Source organism: Neolamprologus multifasciatus, chromosome 8 (genome assembly GCF_963576455.1).
Source record: "Neolamprologus multifasciatus chromosome 8, fNeoMul1.2, whole genome shotgun sequence".
NCBI classification, from domain to species: Eukaryota; Metazoa; Chordata; class Actinopteri; order Cichliformes; family Cichlidae; genus Neolamprologus; species Neolamprologus multifasciatus.
The window spans coordinates 27,109,730-27,126,546 of record NC_140446.1 but is presented as its reverse complement, the minus strand read 5'-3'; the positions used below and the strand labels follow the sequence as shown (position 1 = coordinate 27,126,546).

The 16,817-nt window shown below is 42.5% G+C and overlaps 1 protein-coding gene and 1 long non-coding RNA gene across 3 annotated transcripts in view; both read left to right on the top strand.

The window, feature by feature from the left end:
* Positions 1–16,817, top strand: part of ca10a (carbonic anhydrase 10 (inactive)a) — a 261,218-nt gene that overhangs the window by 64,088 nt on the left and 180,313 nt on the right. The window lies entirely within an intron of this gene.
* LOC146513247 (uncharacterized) overlaps positions 1–16,817 on the top strand; it is a 35,251-nt gene that overhangs the window by 4,817 nt on the left and 13,617 nt on the right. Inside the window, exon 2 of the long non-coding RNA XR_014875865.1 lies at positions 159–16,817. This exon is cut by the window's right edge and continues 13,617 nt beyond it. This is a non-coding gene — a long non-coding RNA (uncharacterized LOC146513247). The remainder of the gene's footprint in view (positions 1–158) is intronic.

Genomic DNA, 16,817 nt, shown 5'->3' with positions numbered 1-16,817 from the left:
TGAGAGACCAAACGGCAGGACCTGGTATTCGCACATTCTGCCCTGAAACGCAAAGCGCAGGATTTTTCTGTGAGGTGGGTAAATAGGAATGTGAAAATATGCGTCCTTCAGGTCTATTGATGTAAACCAATCCCCTTGGCGCACTACATGCAGCAGAGTGGTGGTCGTCAACATCCTGAATGTGTATGACCTCAGATGCTGATTCAGAGCCCGTAGGTCCAGTATTGGACGCAGTCCCCCTCCCTTCTTGGGCACGAGAAAATACTTTGAGTAAAAGCCGCATTGGCTCTGCTCCTGGGGTATTTCTCGTACTGCTTCCTTTGATAGCAAGGTAGTTATTTCTTCTTGCAGAATCCTGGCTGATTCGCCTTTTGCAAGCGAGAAAATCACTCTGTGAAATCTGGGAGGGGTGGTTGCGAATTGCAAACGATAGCCTTACTCTAATGTCCTCACAACCCATTCTGGCACAGCGAGAGCTCGCCATCTCTCTATTCTTGCTGACAGCGGCCCCAAAGTCAGGCACCCCACTGTAGACGGAGCTTTGGCTCCCTCTTGTGGCGGAAACTGATCCTGTGGGCCAGACGCAACTGCGCATGCGCTTGACCAGCGCTCATGGGGCCGGACACCACTAAGGGAATCGACCCCGGTGGTGTATGGGTGCATGGGGGCATTATGTTTTTCAACATACCTTCTGTGTTTTTCACACATTTTTCCTGTGCCCTTGGCAACATGCCTGGATGCAAGGCGTGAGTTTTTAATAAACAGTGTGTTTTTGTGAGACTGTGACATGCTTGGTGCAGCTGAACAGTGTCTCATCGTCTCTTTGTTGAAATGCGCTCTGTGGGATCCAACTCGAGTCCCAGGCGCTGAAAGACGGAGGCAGAACACACTTCTCCGAACGGGCTCCGGAACTGAGCCCTCGAGTGAACTTGGAGCCCGGGCTAGTCCGACTCCGATCTCCCCGTGGGGGATGTTAGACAGTCCGTTTCTTCTTGCGGTCCGACTGCTTGGCTGGTGGTGGGGCACCCTGAGCGGCAGCAGGCGGGACATGTTTCCTGGGCCAGTGGGTCTTAGGGTTCTGCGATCCTAGGGGACCCTGGGCCGCGACCTGCGGACCTGGGCGGCGAGGGATTTCAAATGTCGGCACGCCGGCTAGACGGCTGGTGACCTGAGCGAACATGTGCCGACTGGGTGGAGGCGGGGGCGCAGGCTGGGTCTTCCTAGGGAGACACAGCTGCAGGGCCTCTCCCTCTTTCCCTTTCTCCTCGCACTGTCTTTGCATGGTGGCAACAGCAGTCCCGAAAAGGCCAGCGGGGTCGATGCTTTTATCCAGAATGTCACGTTTTTCTCTGTCCGAAAGCCCCGACAAGTTCAGCCATCTTGCCCTCTCCTGTAGGACAATGATGCTGAGAGCTCTGCCCGCCGCTTGTACCGCTGCTCTAGTGAGGTAGAGACACTGGTCCGTAACAACGCCCAGCTCTTCCCACAGCTCGCTAGCATCCAGGTTCGCAGCAGTCTGGTCTTGGTGGCAACTGATTTATACGCCTTGTCAGCCAGGGAGGACTGCAGGCGTTCGGCCTTGGAGGGCAGGGATTTTCTGGCCACCAGATTCTCCACTGTGGGAATTTGGTAGATGCCTTTCTCCTTCATTCCAGCGCATTCAAACGCCGCCACTCCCTGCATGGGGTTGGGTGACAAAAATTGCTTTGCCCAGCAGCGTGTGACCTTGTCCACGCATTCGGGGAAAAGCGGCAGTACTAGCTTAGTAGTGCGCTTTGCTTTGGGGAGCCTTTTACCCTTGTATTGTGAGGTGGAGGTCTCTGTTATCACAGCGGGCCATGGGATTACCAGCTTTTCAGCTGCCCGTTTTGCAACATCAAATAGCTCCAATCCGCGGGACTGTGTGCTGGGGTTATCACAATCGGCCCCTTGTGTCGCAGAATTCCAACCAGAGGGGGCAAAGAAAACGTCGTCATCCTCGTCCGAGACGAGATGTTCCGACGTTGCCTCAGAGGATTCGCTGAGTAGCTCATCACTAGCCTCGAGGGAATCAGACAACATAGCCTCGCAGCTGACCTCGGCATCATCCACCAGCAGGAGGATGATGTCCATCTCGTCGCCCCAGCTGGTGCCTGGTGTGGCTGACTCAGTGTGCTCCATCGGCAGGCCGATTGGAGACAGCATTGGGTCCTTCTTCAGCGAAGGCTTTTTAGGGTGAAGCGAGCGCAGTGTTCGCATGAACCCGGTGTGGAAATAGCCGCTTGGGCGTGTTGCAGCCCGAAGCACATCACACACGCGTCATGTGTATCTGAACCTGAGATTTTGCAACCGCAGGGGCAAATTCTGGGCAGCGGTTTGCAGTCTGCCATATTAAGGAAGCTTGGTGTAGCTAGCTTGGAATGGCTGGACAGCTAACGCTGATCTTTTTTCTTCTTTCGGTCGGGTAGCTATGGTGAGCTAGTATGACCTAGCTAGTGTGGTGGCTAGCGCTTGTGCTACTTGGCTTGGTGACCGTGTGTAGCAAAGACAGTTAGCTTGGTCAGCTAGCTGTTGTGCTAGGTGCGTAGTGACAGCTAACACACTCTCCGACCTGGCTCTGTGGTGAAGAGCAAGCGACTCGAAACGCGAACCGCACTAGCGCCCGGTGACCAAGGTGTTAGCTTGCTCGTGTGGACAGTTAGGCTAGCACTCACTTTCACAGTCAGGAGAGATGAGGTTTCTAAGAAGCGAGAAGAGGAATGATGAGTGACGCTGCGTCACACCCTTTTATAGGGAGGAGGGTGGCCCCTCCCTGATGCAAGCCTCACGACTGCCAGCCAATGCTGGCTGGAGTAATGATATAGAGGCTTCTGAGGACAACACTGAGAGAGCGTTCCCCATAGTGAGACACCGAAACGAATGTTTGAAAGAGAACACATTTACGTGGTATTAGTTGATGCATTGACAATACAATTTTGGTTAACAAATTTTTATAGTTGATGTCATTGATTATGTCAATGAATTGTTGCAGATCATTATTAGCAGTTCCCTTTCGATTATTATTTTCAGTTTTTCAAAGCACTGTAATTCACAAAATGCTCAAAATTAAGATACAAATGCTGAGAACTCCAGATATCCTTCCCCTCAGCAACTTCTTTTCCCCTCATAATCTTTATTAATAGTTGTTCAGGGGCATAAATATTTTTATTGTCATCACTACATCTGCTCTCACATTAAAACACATAGAACAAAGCCATTGGGAGAGTATTAAATAAAAACATTAAAGAGACAGCACAGGTGAAAGGTCTTAATAGCTTTCTTGATACTTTAATCAGAAATAGTTTTAATGTCTTTTTAAATAATATAAATAAGGGTTTAGAATGCCTGGTGTCTGGCTGGGCCCCTTCTGGGGGGTGGGGTGCCCTCAGGCCTCTGGGCCTGAGGCCCGGTCCTCTCTGGCACAGCTGGTTGCCGGCAGAGCTCGCGGGCACGTCACTGCAACCCCCTCTGGCCTCTGTTCCGTAGCTGCTGGGTGACTTCTCGTTTGGGGCTCTCCTCAGCTCTTCCCAGGAGGGTGGCACTGTTGCCCCCCTGGTGGTCCTCCTTGGGTCCTGGTATTCTGGGGCCTCTGGATGTCAGGGGCCTGGATCTCCTCCATACCTGCTTCATGCCCTGGGGGACGGGGCTATGGTTCGCCACACTCCCTAGCAGATCGTTACATGGAGAAACCTTTTGAGTACAAGCGTGCTGATGCACACAAGTGTACACACAGGTGTTCACAGACACAAACTACACCTTTCTTGGCTGCTACCTCAAGGCACATTGTGCGCTGTCAATCTTGCATACTGCACAATAACATGTAATATTTAGTATCTACTGTTAGCTAGTTTATTGTGATGGTGTTGTATTTATTATGTTGCTCTTTTTTGTTTGTTTTCTCTTCTGTTTTTCCTTATCTCCATACAGGTGATCCAGGTGTTTTGTTGGTTTTTCTTTTTTCTTCTTCCCCCCTTTCTCACCATCTCTTCTCCCCTCTATTTTTCTTTCTCTCCCTCTCTTTCTTTCATTTTTTCTCCCCGTCCTATCCCCCAGTCATGTCTGTCCCGTCTGTAACAACCGAAAATCAAATCAAATAAATACATAATTATAATAAAGGTCAATCAAATGGACCAATATGGCAAGCCATGATGATCCAATTGGTAAAGTAAATCCGCTTGGCATCTTTCTTGGCCTTCAGACAACAATTCTGATGGCTAAAGATCCAAACAGGACAGGCAAAGAAAAAAAAAGAAAAAAGAAAGAAAGAAAAAGAAATGGTTTTAATGTTGTGCTCGGTTTCCTTTTTAAATAATATAAACAAAGGTTTAGAATGACAAAATTTTACTTTGTGGGTAGGGTTAAGGTTAGCTATGATAATTACCTAGAATAATTAATATGTTAATTAGGTGTAATCCTATCCGGTTACTATTGAATATTGAACTGAATAATACATTACTCCATCACAACGAAAAATTTAGAGTGAATATTATCAATAATGAATCGTCCTCCAGCAACCATCTCCAGTTTATCTGGACTGTATAAAGATGGACAACAACTTCCTGCCATTATACAAAAATGAAGACAAAATTTCTTGTTTGTGGGGGCTTTGTTGTACTTTTCGAGCCAGAGTCTGCACAGTCTGCGTCCAACACCCACCCACACACCTCCTAGACGTGACTGCGAAGATGTCCCCATACACTTTTTAAGTAGCCTCGCTGCACCAATTTTGAGGGTATTTGCTAATGGATTTACCAAGATTTACATGATGGCTCGTTTTAAAGTTTAAGGTAAATACAGCCAAGTCTCTATAATAAAAAGGACAGACATTTTAACATTTTATAGTTCCATACAACATCTAATATAATTTTGTAGCTGGCATAGTTAATTCGTTAGCAAGATTAGCAGTTAGCATGTTAGAGGCTTGTTGCTAGCTAGGTACCTATACTAGTTAGCTATAATACAAATCTATCACATCTATGTAGTCTGTTCTTTTCAATTAAGAACTGGAATCCAGAGTTCATATTATTATCAACAGATACATTTATCTTGGAGGAAAAAGAGTGAAGGAGGTCCTCAGGACAAGCTGGGTTTCTGGTTGTTTCTTTTTTTTGGCAGACCCACCCTAGAAGATGGACAGCACAGAGTTAAGGCACAGAGATGAAGCACAGAGGCTCTGGACTTTTATATAATGATGTTATATTAAATCCTGTAGAAAGTTATATATTTAACAAATATGTTATCCTTTCTGGTTACTGGTATGAATGACTCTGAATTACTTTATGGTAAATAACAACATTAGCCATACACAGTGAATAAATCCAGATTCCCGTTTTTAGTTCAACATAAAAGTAAAGAGCTTTGACCTTCCATCAGGTTTTATTTAATGCTGTGGAGGGAAAATATCATGTCTTTTTCATGCAGCTGACTACATTGCAGGAAAACAGAGACACACATATGGCAGTGACAGATGTCACCAGTGTTTCAGCTGCTATCTGAGCATTGGACAATATATATTAATGCTTCATATTATTTATTTCAAAGGATGTAAGATGTACAGACTACTGCATGTGTACATTTGTAAACAATACCTCATAAAGAATAATTCAGGTTGATTTTTTAAAAACTGAATATTAGAAATGAAAATATCTAAAAACAAATATACAGGGTAGGTCTAAACTTGGAAAGAACGTGATTGGACATCTTTAACTCTATGTTATGTTAATTTCATGTTAAACAATTTTGTGTTGCCAGTCAAAAGAGACAGTTCCAGTAAGACTCATTAAAAAATTTCAATAATAGATATATTTCAGTCCTTAAGCTACATTTTTTTTTTTTAAATCAATTGGAGGTCTTGTGAACGTTACAACTTTTGAACTTCTGTTTGTTATTTATAGCCTGCATGTCTCAATACTCTGAGCTTTAAACCTTGAATTTAAGTTCTAAAAAATATAATTTCTGGATTATTTTGACTACTTGGCAGTCATCTCCAGAACCACAAACTTCACTTTCTGCAGGTTTCCCAGTATAAACAAGGGACATTGGAGAAAAAAAATGAAGATGAACTTTTGAGAGATCTCACAAACGTTTTGCGAGATCTCGCAAAAGTAACTTGGGATCTCGCAAAAATTGATCCTTATTTTTTTTCTCCAATGTCCTTTGCGTGGCTCCGTAGTTTCTCATGTGGGGATGACAGGGTAGGTTACATGGTTTTTGTCCTCCACTTGTTTTCTACATTTTCTTGTAGTCTGTGAGTCTTTTGGATATCACCTTTGAATCAAAACTTTTTTTTTTACGCTGCAATGACAGTTCCAGTTCATAGGATGTCAGTGAGACAGTTTGAGCAAAGCTGGGGCCACATCTTAGGAGGGAGAGAAATCGTCTCTAAGAGCTGACTGACCTGAAGCTGAGAAAAATAGGATTATTGTCTCATTGTATATTCAGTACTGTTCAAATGTGTTTATTTGGACCCAACAGAGAGCTAACAGCATGAAGGAAAGCTGAAAACCAGCACAAAGAAACTTCATTGCAATTGCCAGAAATTCTGCTGTAGAAACATGAGCATGCAGAAATAAAGGCTGCAGCCTGCCTTATCACCCACTGTTATCTGATAAAATTCAGTGGTAGCTGACTTTACCTCAGCTCACAAATGACTGCTCACTTGACTGCGGGTCCTGGACTGGGATCAGCATTCACTCAGCTTTAGTGTCACTTTGGGTTTTTGGCTAGCTTTATGTTAGTACGCTGTCTGTACATGTACTTGCAAAGACCAAATTTGTGTTAGCAGCGTAATACAGTTGTTTTTGTCGTGGACACAGCTCGCTCTCTGCAAGAACCAATTCTCAATTCCTGTCATTATCCACAAATTCATCCAGTGAAATTATGTGGTCGGTGAACAGCTGCCTTAAGAATAGGTGGGTCTGCATGGATGTTACTGTTCGGGTGTGCAAATGCCCTCAGAGGTGCAGGATTCTCGTAATCCTTTCATCTGCTTCACGTTGAGGTATATGTGTTTCCTTGTATAGAAAAATCAGGGCAGGACAGTATGCAGATAGTTTGAAAATCATATGGAGATTCCACACCACTGTTGGTTCCTAAGAATTCTGAATTACTAACATACACATGGTGGTAAGAACAAAATAGACTGGCATGCATGTGTCATAACCAGTGAGCCAAGCTGGACTCAAACCCCTCAAAAACGGAAGCAAGATGGTTGTGATAGAAGTCTTTAACCATGGTTTTATCTAGATGGCCAAACAAGGCACCCAGGAATATTCCTCTAGGCCATAACCCTTCCAAGCCCACTATATGCTGCATGCCTCTGCCATGGCATCTAATGTCCATAATTGACCTGACCGAATATGCTGGATGCCTATCGATGAGCCAGGTGGGTAGCAGGCGGTCAGATGGTGACCACAGAGGATAACCTTAAACTGCAAACTGTGGGAAACATTGCAGATGTACATGTTGTGCGGAAGATGTAGTTGGACAGATGGGATTGATTATGTCATCAATTTTGAATGGACTGATAGAATATGGCGAGAGTTTCAGTGAGTAAAGGGACATGTTTTGTGGATGGGTTGGAAGTCACCACACCGGAGTGCCATCTCCAGCTCTTGGTAAGTGATTTTTGCTTGGCCATTGCTCTGAGTATGGAAACCAGTTGAGAGACTAGCCTGAGCTCCAAGGGAGGTAGGCTAATGACAAAATCCAGAGGTATATGGCACCATGGACGTTCAGGGGTTGAACGAGGTTGGGGAAACCTGCCTGTCTTGCTTTGGGCACAAATTCAATAGACAGACACATATTCATGGGGATCTTTTACAAATATTGGCTCCCAGAACAAATCTTGAAGAAATGAGATGTGGTTTTTACCTAGGTGACAGGTGAACTTGCCGGTATGTCCACAGGTCATATGGATGACCTCGATAACTGGATGACTGGATGACTTCTGAATGGACTCTGGATGCCAACAGCTTCCGGTCCCCAACGATATAATTTTCTGCTGGAGAGAGCAAAGAAAGAAGAAGGCACAGTGATGTATTTTACCTTCCTTTGACTGGGATAAGATGGCTCCAACTCCAGAATCACAGGCATTGACCTGAACAATGAATTGCCAATTGACATGTCTGGCTGGACGAGAACTGGAGCAGAAGCAAATAAGGTCCTTGCGGGTGGAAAAGGCATTTTGTGCTGCATCATCCCACCTGAAGGCAGCTTTAGAAAATGTGAGGTCAGGAAGTGAGAGAGCGATCTTACTAAAGTTGCAAACTGGTGGTAAAAGTTAGTGAACCAAGAAAGACTTGGAGGTATTTCTGAGTGGATGTTACCACTTGAATCTTTGCTGGGTCTGTGCTGATCTATCCATGTCCCACAATGTAACCTAGGAACGAAAGAGTTAATGTATAACACACTTCTCCCCTTTGACAAACAGTTTATTTTCCAGGAGGTGCTGCAGCACCTGACAAACGTGAGGTTCATGTTCAGAAAGAGTCTTTCAGAAAGTCAGAAATTCATCTATATAGACAAACACAAACCAATTAAGATAATCTGAGAGGACATAATTTACCATTTTCCTTCATAGAAACCAGGTGATAGTCATTGCAAAGATCCAGTTTTTGTGTAAATTGTGGCTCCCTGTAATAACTCAAATGCAGATGAGAAAAGAGGCTAAGAGGATATTATATTATATATTATAAGACCACGAAAGTGAATACAAAGCCGTAAGGTTCTTTTTCTTCTCAAAAAAGAGGAAAGCCGCTCCTTAAGGAGAGGAAGATACACGGATAATACCGGCAGCTGATTATTCAGTTATGTATTTCTCCAGGACTTCACATTCCGGTTTCATTAAGCTATAAAATCTGCTGTTGGGAGGAGGGGTCCCTGGAATTAGGTCTATCGAGGAGTTGTATGTGGAGGGAGAGAAAAAAAACACAGATTGGGAGGTTTTGGTTGCTTTCCCTAAGAGAGAGCAGTTCCTGAAAAACTAACTCTATCAAGAATTAGTTTCTCTTCCATTCAATCTGGGTGTTATGCTTACTTATCCAAGGGTGCCCAAGAACCAATGAAATGCTGGAAGCTTCAAAATCATACAAGTGAATGTATTCAACATGATTGTCAGAGAGTATGAGAGACACGGGAAGGGTTTGATGTGTTATATCAGGTAGCCGGGAGCCATCTAATGCAGTACTTAGCTGCACCCCTCCAAAGGCAAACACAGGTCATTAGTTAGACTCTTGTACAAAAACCTCTTGTACAAAAATTGCTTGGCGCATTGACCTCAGGGAGTTGTAGTTTCTCTTGCTTCTGAACTCCTGCATATGATCATCCACTCTAATACACATTAAAATGAAAGAGTCGAGTGAGTCAGGCAAATCAGTGGCTCCCAATGTATTCCTAATATCATCAGACAAGCTCTTGGGAGCTCCATAACCCCCTCCTCAGCCAATATCCAGAAATCTATGAAATCATATGGTAAGGTCCTTTGGAAAGGAAACTTTCCAAATTTTTGGCATTAATGAGCTCTTCACATGAACAGGAACAGAATGTCCTCCACCATTGTCTCTTACACAGATTTCTCCGACCAGGGAAACAATGGGGTTTGTGCACAGAAGAGAGAAACAGGTGACTAATCAGACAAGACATGCGAGAGACTTAATGACTAGAGATGATCTTACTAACGTGGTTAGTTCAACTCTCAGGCAAAGGCTGAAGAGTCTATCCCAGTAGTGGCAGGTTGATCAGCAGATGACAAATGGGTTAGCTTGATCACTTTATGTGTGCCAGAGTGGAGTGCGGGAATCCCGAAACAATCCTACCCCTGCAAGGAAAGGTGTGGTTAGAAGCACACACACAAATACACCCATACATTCATGCTGATAGAAAAGGAGACAGAAAATGAGAGAAAAGAGAGGATGGCAGAGAAACACAGGAGGACTGGAGGACCACGACAGCACGTTTCATAGATTTGACAGTAATTTTGCACACGGTAAAAACATTTTCATGCAAATATTAGTACATGAGGATCAGTAACTTTGCCTTGCTGAGCAAGTCTTGTTTTCCTTTGCCTTTATGATTTTACTACTGGAATGTGCTCAACTTGGGAGTGACATCAAAACCAGCTCTGAGGAAACTCTTAGAGCTCATCAATAGCAGCAACTGAGCAAAAACCATTTATCAATAATTCTTTTTGACAAATGGTTTTTGCTCAGTTGCTGCTGTCTTATCTATCAGCAGCTACTGAAGACCGTGAGCAAAGATCAAATATGATGCTATATAGATCACTTCAATTTAGTTTTGTTTCTCTAACGCCAAGTTACGACAGCAGTTTCCTCAAGGTGCTTTATATTGTAGTGTAGAGAATCTACAATGATACAGAGAAAAGCCCAACAATCAAACAGCCCCCTTTTGAGCAATCCTTTGGCAACAATGGGATAGAAAAACTTCCTTTTAAGACAAAGAACAATAGGAGAATCATTTGCCACAGCCAGTTGGAGATGGTGAAATTTCCCTGCACAAGACCATGAAACACTATGAGGTTAAATTTCAGAAGCAGTCAGCGAGTGAAGCAGAAGCAGGTCCTCAAAATGAGGGGACACAAGATGAGCTCACGTATTGGTAACTTGAGGTTACAATATATGAACAGTTCATTACTGACTACCCAAAAGACCACTACAGAACAGTACACCATCTATTATTTAAATAATATCAGACAATATTGTGTGTTTGTGAGAGAGAAAGAGAGAGAGGGATGGCTCAAGAAAGGAAAGGGTCACAGAGACTGCTAATGTTTAGGACCCAGTGTTCTGTGCTATGTTCCAGCATCTCCTCTGTTTCTGTAAAGCGCAATACTTTTCATTTAGTTTGAGTTTTGAAACCAAAGTTAAGTGGCTTAAAAGACTTGAAAGTGAATTTTAAAAATATCCAGAAATTGAAATGTAAAGGGACACTGAGGGAGCAACAAACAAGGTCTCATTGAAGAAAAACATCTCCTTAATGAAAAGTTAAGACTGTGTTTGGATGTTGGATCAGCTTTTTAATTACAGAGCTACAGTGCTTTATAGTAAACAAAACAGACAATCAATATAGGAGATAACATTTTAACATCTGATCTTTTTGAGTGCCATGATTCGATCTACATGCTACTTGCAAGTGTCACTGTATACAGCTACATTGTCTAAATACATTGAACAGCCTTGTATCCAGAAACATCTATATTAATGAATCCCTGAAGTATTGTGCATTTAGACGACTAAATAGCATGGCAGTTGCAGGAAGAAGGTATGTATCTGGCAAATTAATTGCATTAATTCTATGGAAGTCAACACAGGGCTTGAATGTAGAATCTGGAGTCTTCTCCAGCAAACATGGAGATGCCAGAGAAGGAAGACTCAGCAATAAATATGGCATATATACTAAAATGTTTTTTTTTTAGTTTCTTCAACCTATAGTTTTTTACCCTTATTCATTATGTTAAAACATCACTGTGCATACTGAGAAGCAGTCTGCAAGCTCTTCTGTGCTAATGTGTCATGTCTTTCATTCTGCTTTCTCATTTTTTTAACCACTTCTAGCTCCAATCCATTCTCAAGTCTTTTGGTTTTTTATTTGCTTCAAGCTCATGCTGTGCTCAGTCTTACTGGTGTGATTGTGAAGCCCATCTAAAAGGCATGGCTCAGTCTGTAGTGGACAGATTCAGTCCTGTTTCTGTTTAACACATCTGACATACCAAAGAACATGTGGAGGATAAAAGAAAATGGATCTATGGTTAGTTTTGCAGAATGTGTTAAGTGGACTTGGGCTGTAAGTCTAGAATAAACTTTCAATAAACCAATGTGTACAATAACAGTAAATTAAGAAAACTGAAAATGTGAGTAAAATTAATAAGGTTTGTGGCACTTATTGTCACTCACTGCAAAATCTCAGAGTTTGGTATTTTTGGCAGTATTGCTGCAGATGGTAGATATGTATATGCATAGAGATGGCAATTATTAAGAATTTAACAATTCTGATTCCAGTATCGATATCACATATCAATTCAGCTCCTTACTGATTCTCACTGGTTCCACTTTGAAAGTTTTTTTGTGCACGTTGGAGGTATTTCCCCTCTTTGTTTTCATCAGTGTTGAGGTCACTTAATTACGCCCAGGAGAAAGACTTTTATTATAGTACTCGATCGGGGCGATCGTGGCTCAAAGAGTTGGCAGTTCGTCTTGTAACCGGAAGGTTGTCGGTTCGAGCCCTGGCTCGGACAGTCTCGGTCATTGTGTCCTTGGGCAAGACACTTCACCTGGCGCCTACTGGGTGCCTACTGGGCGGCCATCACCTGCCGCCCAGTAGGCAGGTATGGCAGCCTCGCTTCTGTCAGTCTGCTCCAGGGCAGCTTTGGCTACAACTGTAGCTGCCTCCACCAGTGTGTGAATGTGAGAGTGAATGAATAGTGGAACTGTAAAGCGCTTTGAGGGCCCCGAAAAGCACTATATAAATGCAATCATTATTATTATTATTATTACTCATCAAGTTACTTTCATGTTGCTCTGTAAAATGATCTGTCTCATATTAACCAATTAAAAAAATAAACCTACAGGCTACAGTCCCACACACCACACAAATGCCTATCCTAATGAGGACACGTGATCTTTCTCTTAGTATTTAGGTATGAAAAATAACAAAACAAAATAAACAAAATAAAGCAAAGATGAAAACCAGCTCAAAGAGCCTTTAAAGCAGTTGCCATTTGTGATTCTACTAGAAACATGAACAGGTAGAAACGGAGGCTGCAGCCTGACTGCTCATTAGTTTGTTAGATGTTGAAGTTCAGTTGGCTGGCTTCACCACAAATGACAGCTCACGGTGCTGGGCTGGGGTCAGTATTTACTCAGCTTTAACATCACTCCGGGTTCTTGGCTAGCTTAGCATTAGCATGCTGTGAAATGATCAGGACCCACACGGTGTTCAAGTGTCATAGCACCTTTATTTTGAAACACAGTGTTTCCCACTGCTTCAGCACAGTCCGCTTCCCAGCTTCTTCCCACACCCACTGCTCCTTCCCAACTCCAGACACTAAAAAGAGTGGAGAGTTCATTAGTTCCAGTCCCTCTCACCTGCCCCCTCCAACCTGTGCCCGTGAGCATACTGTGCCACCCCTCTACTGCAGCAGAGCCAGAGACCACACCCCTGCCACACATGCTGTCTGTGCAGGTGCTTCTGAAGAGCTGAAGTTGTGTTGTGGGAACAGTATAATGCAGTATAATCCTGGAGCAGGACAGAAACAACATAAATAGCCTGGCCATAAGAGGTGGCTCTTTTGTGTTGTGCCATTCAGTGCCATCTCCAGCCAGAGGTTGATCAGTTTTCTTGATGTGTATATATTGGCACTTAACAGTATGCACTATATTACTCTGTGTGATCCTTTGGGTGGACCAATTTTTTAGCAAAGTGTGTTTTGGGGTTTGAAAACCACAGAGATGTGGTGTTTAGAGAAAATACGTCTCAGCTGCTCCGATACTCCTGACATATAAGGGCTCACTAAAGGTTTTTGCTTAGGCAGCAATTGTCCTTCTCTCCTGTCAACATAATAGAAAGCATCTGTTTACACATTGTAATATTATCTTTTGTTAGGCACTAGGTTCTTGCTATCCTGAGGTGAGTATTTGTATCTATTTTGGGTGTGGATGGAGGAGTATGTGTACACCCATATGGAAAAGATATATATAAATCTTATAAAGTTTGTATCTGTCTTGTATGAAACTTGTATGAAAAGCATACAAGAGTGAAAACACATAGGAGCCCTTGAAAAATTATATAATGAAACTTGTATGTTTTGTATACTTACTAAAAAAATATATGAAAGTAATGAGAAAGTGGCCACTTTCATGAGTAAATCATATATGTTTTTACTATTTCTTTTCCATATGGGCATGCACATGCACTGAAAAATGAGGTACACCTACTATCAAAAATCAATCACTGAATAATTTGTCTTTTTCTGTACAAACAATTTATTTGCCACATGTCAAACTGAGCACTATGATCAGTTGCTCAACTATAAATCTTTCATCCTATGGTTTAAATCCAAGTCCAACATCTTAAATGGATTCTTATGCTGGTCCTTGTTCTAGAGTGAGCAGAAAGGGAATGACTGTCCAAAAGTTGTCCATTGAGACAGGTGCAACATACTCAAAATGAGATGAAATTGGAACGTAAAACTAGCTATGGAGAGTAAGCTTCATTTTATTTAAATGAGATTTACAAGAATTGTCTGTGGACAAGTGGTCAGGGTTTTAGTAAGGTGGTAAAGTTTATGCACTGAAACTACTTTCAGTGTATGTTAATACATGTGCTCCAATGAAAACTACAATAAAAAATACTTAAAAATAGTTTTTAGAGTGAAACAGCAAATGAATTAGATCTTGCAGGGAATAAATGTGAAGATAACTAGCATCCTCTAGTAAGCAGTCCACCCTCCATCTCCCCTTCCCCCTCTTCCTCTTCTCTTTTCTTCAGTCTTGGATTTACAGCATAGCCACTGCTTTAAGTTAAATGTGTTGTTACTGATGGAAGAAAACATGGGGCTAAACATAGCACAGGCCCTTTGTACTCATAGCTTTTCAGGTCACGCAGGCTCAAGAGATTACAAAAGCAATTGTACACCAATAGCTCTAAATCAAGTGATACTACCATGTGTTCTCCTTCAGGCTATTAGCCCCCAGTGTGATGGTAGCTTTTCACTCTCACTGTAGTAATCACCAAACACACTTCATGTCCACATACAAACACACATATAAACCTTGACCTCAGCAGCTCAGCAACACATTTTAAAACTCAAGAAATTAAATTGTCTCAATTCTGCAGTGTGAGCGTAGATGAGGTGAGGGATAACAGACAAACTTAAATATCAGCACTATCATGCTGAAGCAAGTAGTATGCAGGCAGTCATAGACTGCACTGCAATCAATTGGGACAAGAGAATAGGAAGTGAAAGTGTAGTTAATTTGTTGTTAATACTAAAGTATCCTCACTGGGTTTGTCTGGAAAAATTACAATACTTATCCATTAATATGCATGCAAAAGTATTAAGCATGTTGTGTCACACTAAGCAATTCTCCGTTCGTAATATTATACTTGTTGTTCAGGTTGTTTCATTTGCCTTCATGTTAAATAAGCAAGCAGATAGCAGTTTATTTGCAACCAGAAGTCAACGATCAGTTAAGTATTAGCAGGCAGGTAAACTACACGCAGTGTTGGGAAGGTTACTTTTAAAATGTATTCCATTACAGATTACAGAATACATGTCCCAAAATGTATTCTGTAACGTATTCCGTTACGTTACTCAATGAGAGTAACATATTCTGAATACTTTGGATTACTTAATATATTATCATGCTGTTTACAACTACATGAATGTACTATTGCTGTGATTTATTACTGTTACTGAAGGTCCGCGGCTCCGAACCGTAGTAAAGGGACCTCTGGCTAATACGGTGGGTTCTGTGTCGAGCTCGTAGCTGAAAACTAGCTTTACTTTGTTGTCTGGGTCACTTTGCTTGCGAGAGACAGAGAGAGGCGTTGAAAGGCTGCTCCAATGGAACTTATTGTTTCGGAGGAAAACACGAACACGGTGTACAGTCGAGTCTTAATAGCTTACTTACAACTGGGCTCGTCAGGCTCTCTTCTTGGCTGCAGTGGTTATTATTATATTTACATGCTTCCAGCTCCCGTTTTTGCTCGATGACAACTCGTACTTTTCCTTTTTCTCCCTCCCTCGCTCACAGACACATAACGTGTATGACAGTCCATTCTCCCTGCAGCACGGACTACACTGCCCATGATGCTACATTCTTTAGAGCTATACCTGTAGCATTCTGCCTATTAGCTTAGCACAACAACAACAAAAAGGCGCTCTCTCTCACCCAGGAAATACGCAGAGAGAGAGTGTCACCCTGTAACCATGGCAACCGTAACGCTGCCGCCTGGAACAACAGAACGTAGCTGTCACACAAAACCCAAACAGTCCTGACCCGCCACAATATGAAAAAGGAAAGTGCCGCCGTGTAATCCATTTATTTCAACAAAGTAACTGTATTCTAAATACCACCTTTTTAAACGGTAACTGTAACGGAATACAGTTACTCATATTTTGTATTTTAAATACGTAACGGCGGAACATGTATTCCGTTACTCCCCAACACTGACTACACGTACATCAGACTTTTACATGCTTATGAAACTGTAGGCTAGTTAGCTAGCTAGCTAGCTACTTATTCAGATGAGTTGTTTTCCAAAATGGCTTGAAGGCTGTGAGCTGGAAGAAATATTTTCAGAGGGTTTTGAACCAGATTTCACACATGACGAAAAGCCAAAGACTAATGTTATGTTTTTACATGTATTTGTAGGGTTTTAATCTTACAATTCCCTAGCTGGGTCCACATCCTCATTTAGATTTGACAATAGTGAATGAAGGATCGTGAACTGATGCTGAGGTTTGGGGAAGAGGGGACTGGCAGCAGCTCCCGGGCCATGCAGATCCCTAAAGAAGACATCCTCTAGAAGTAGTGACGATAGAGCATTGCGAAGGGCTTGGAGATTATTGCGAATGTATTACTGGAAGGCTTGTTATAATTAGTGGCCCATGAGCCTGATCAGGAGGTCATGGATTCCTTTGTGAGAAGTGGATGTTGCTGCCCAAATGTGGAAGGAATGGCCAGAGAAAAATTAGGATAAATTATAGAAAATGAGAGAACGTGACAAAAGTGTAGAAGAAAACAGGATTTGGTAGCTATGTGGCCAGATGTGTGATAAAA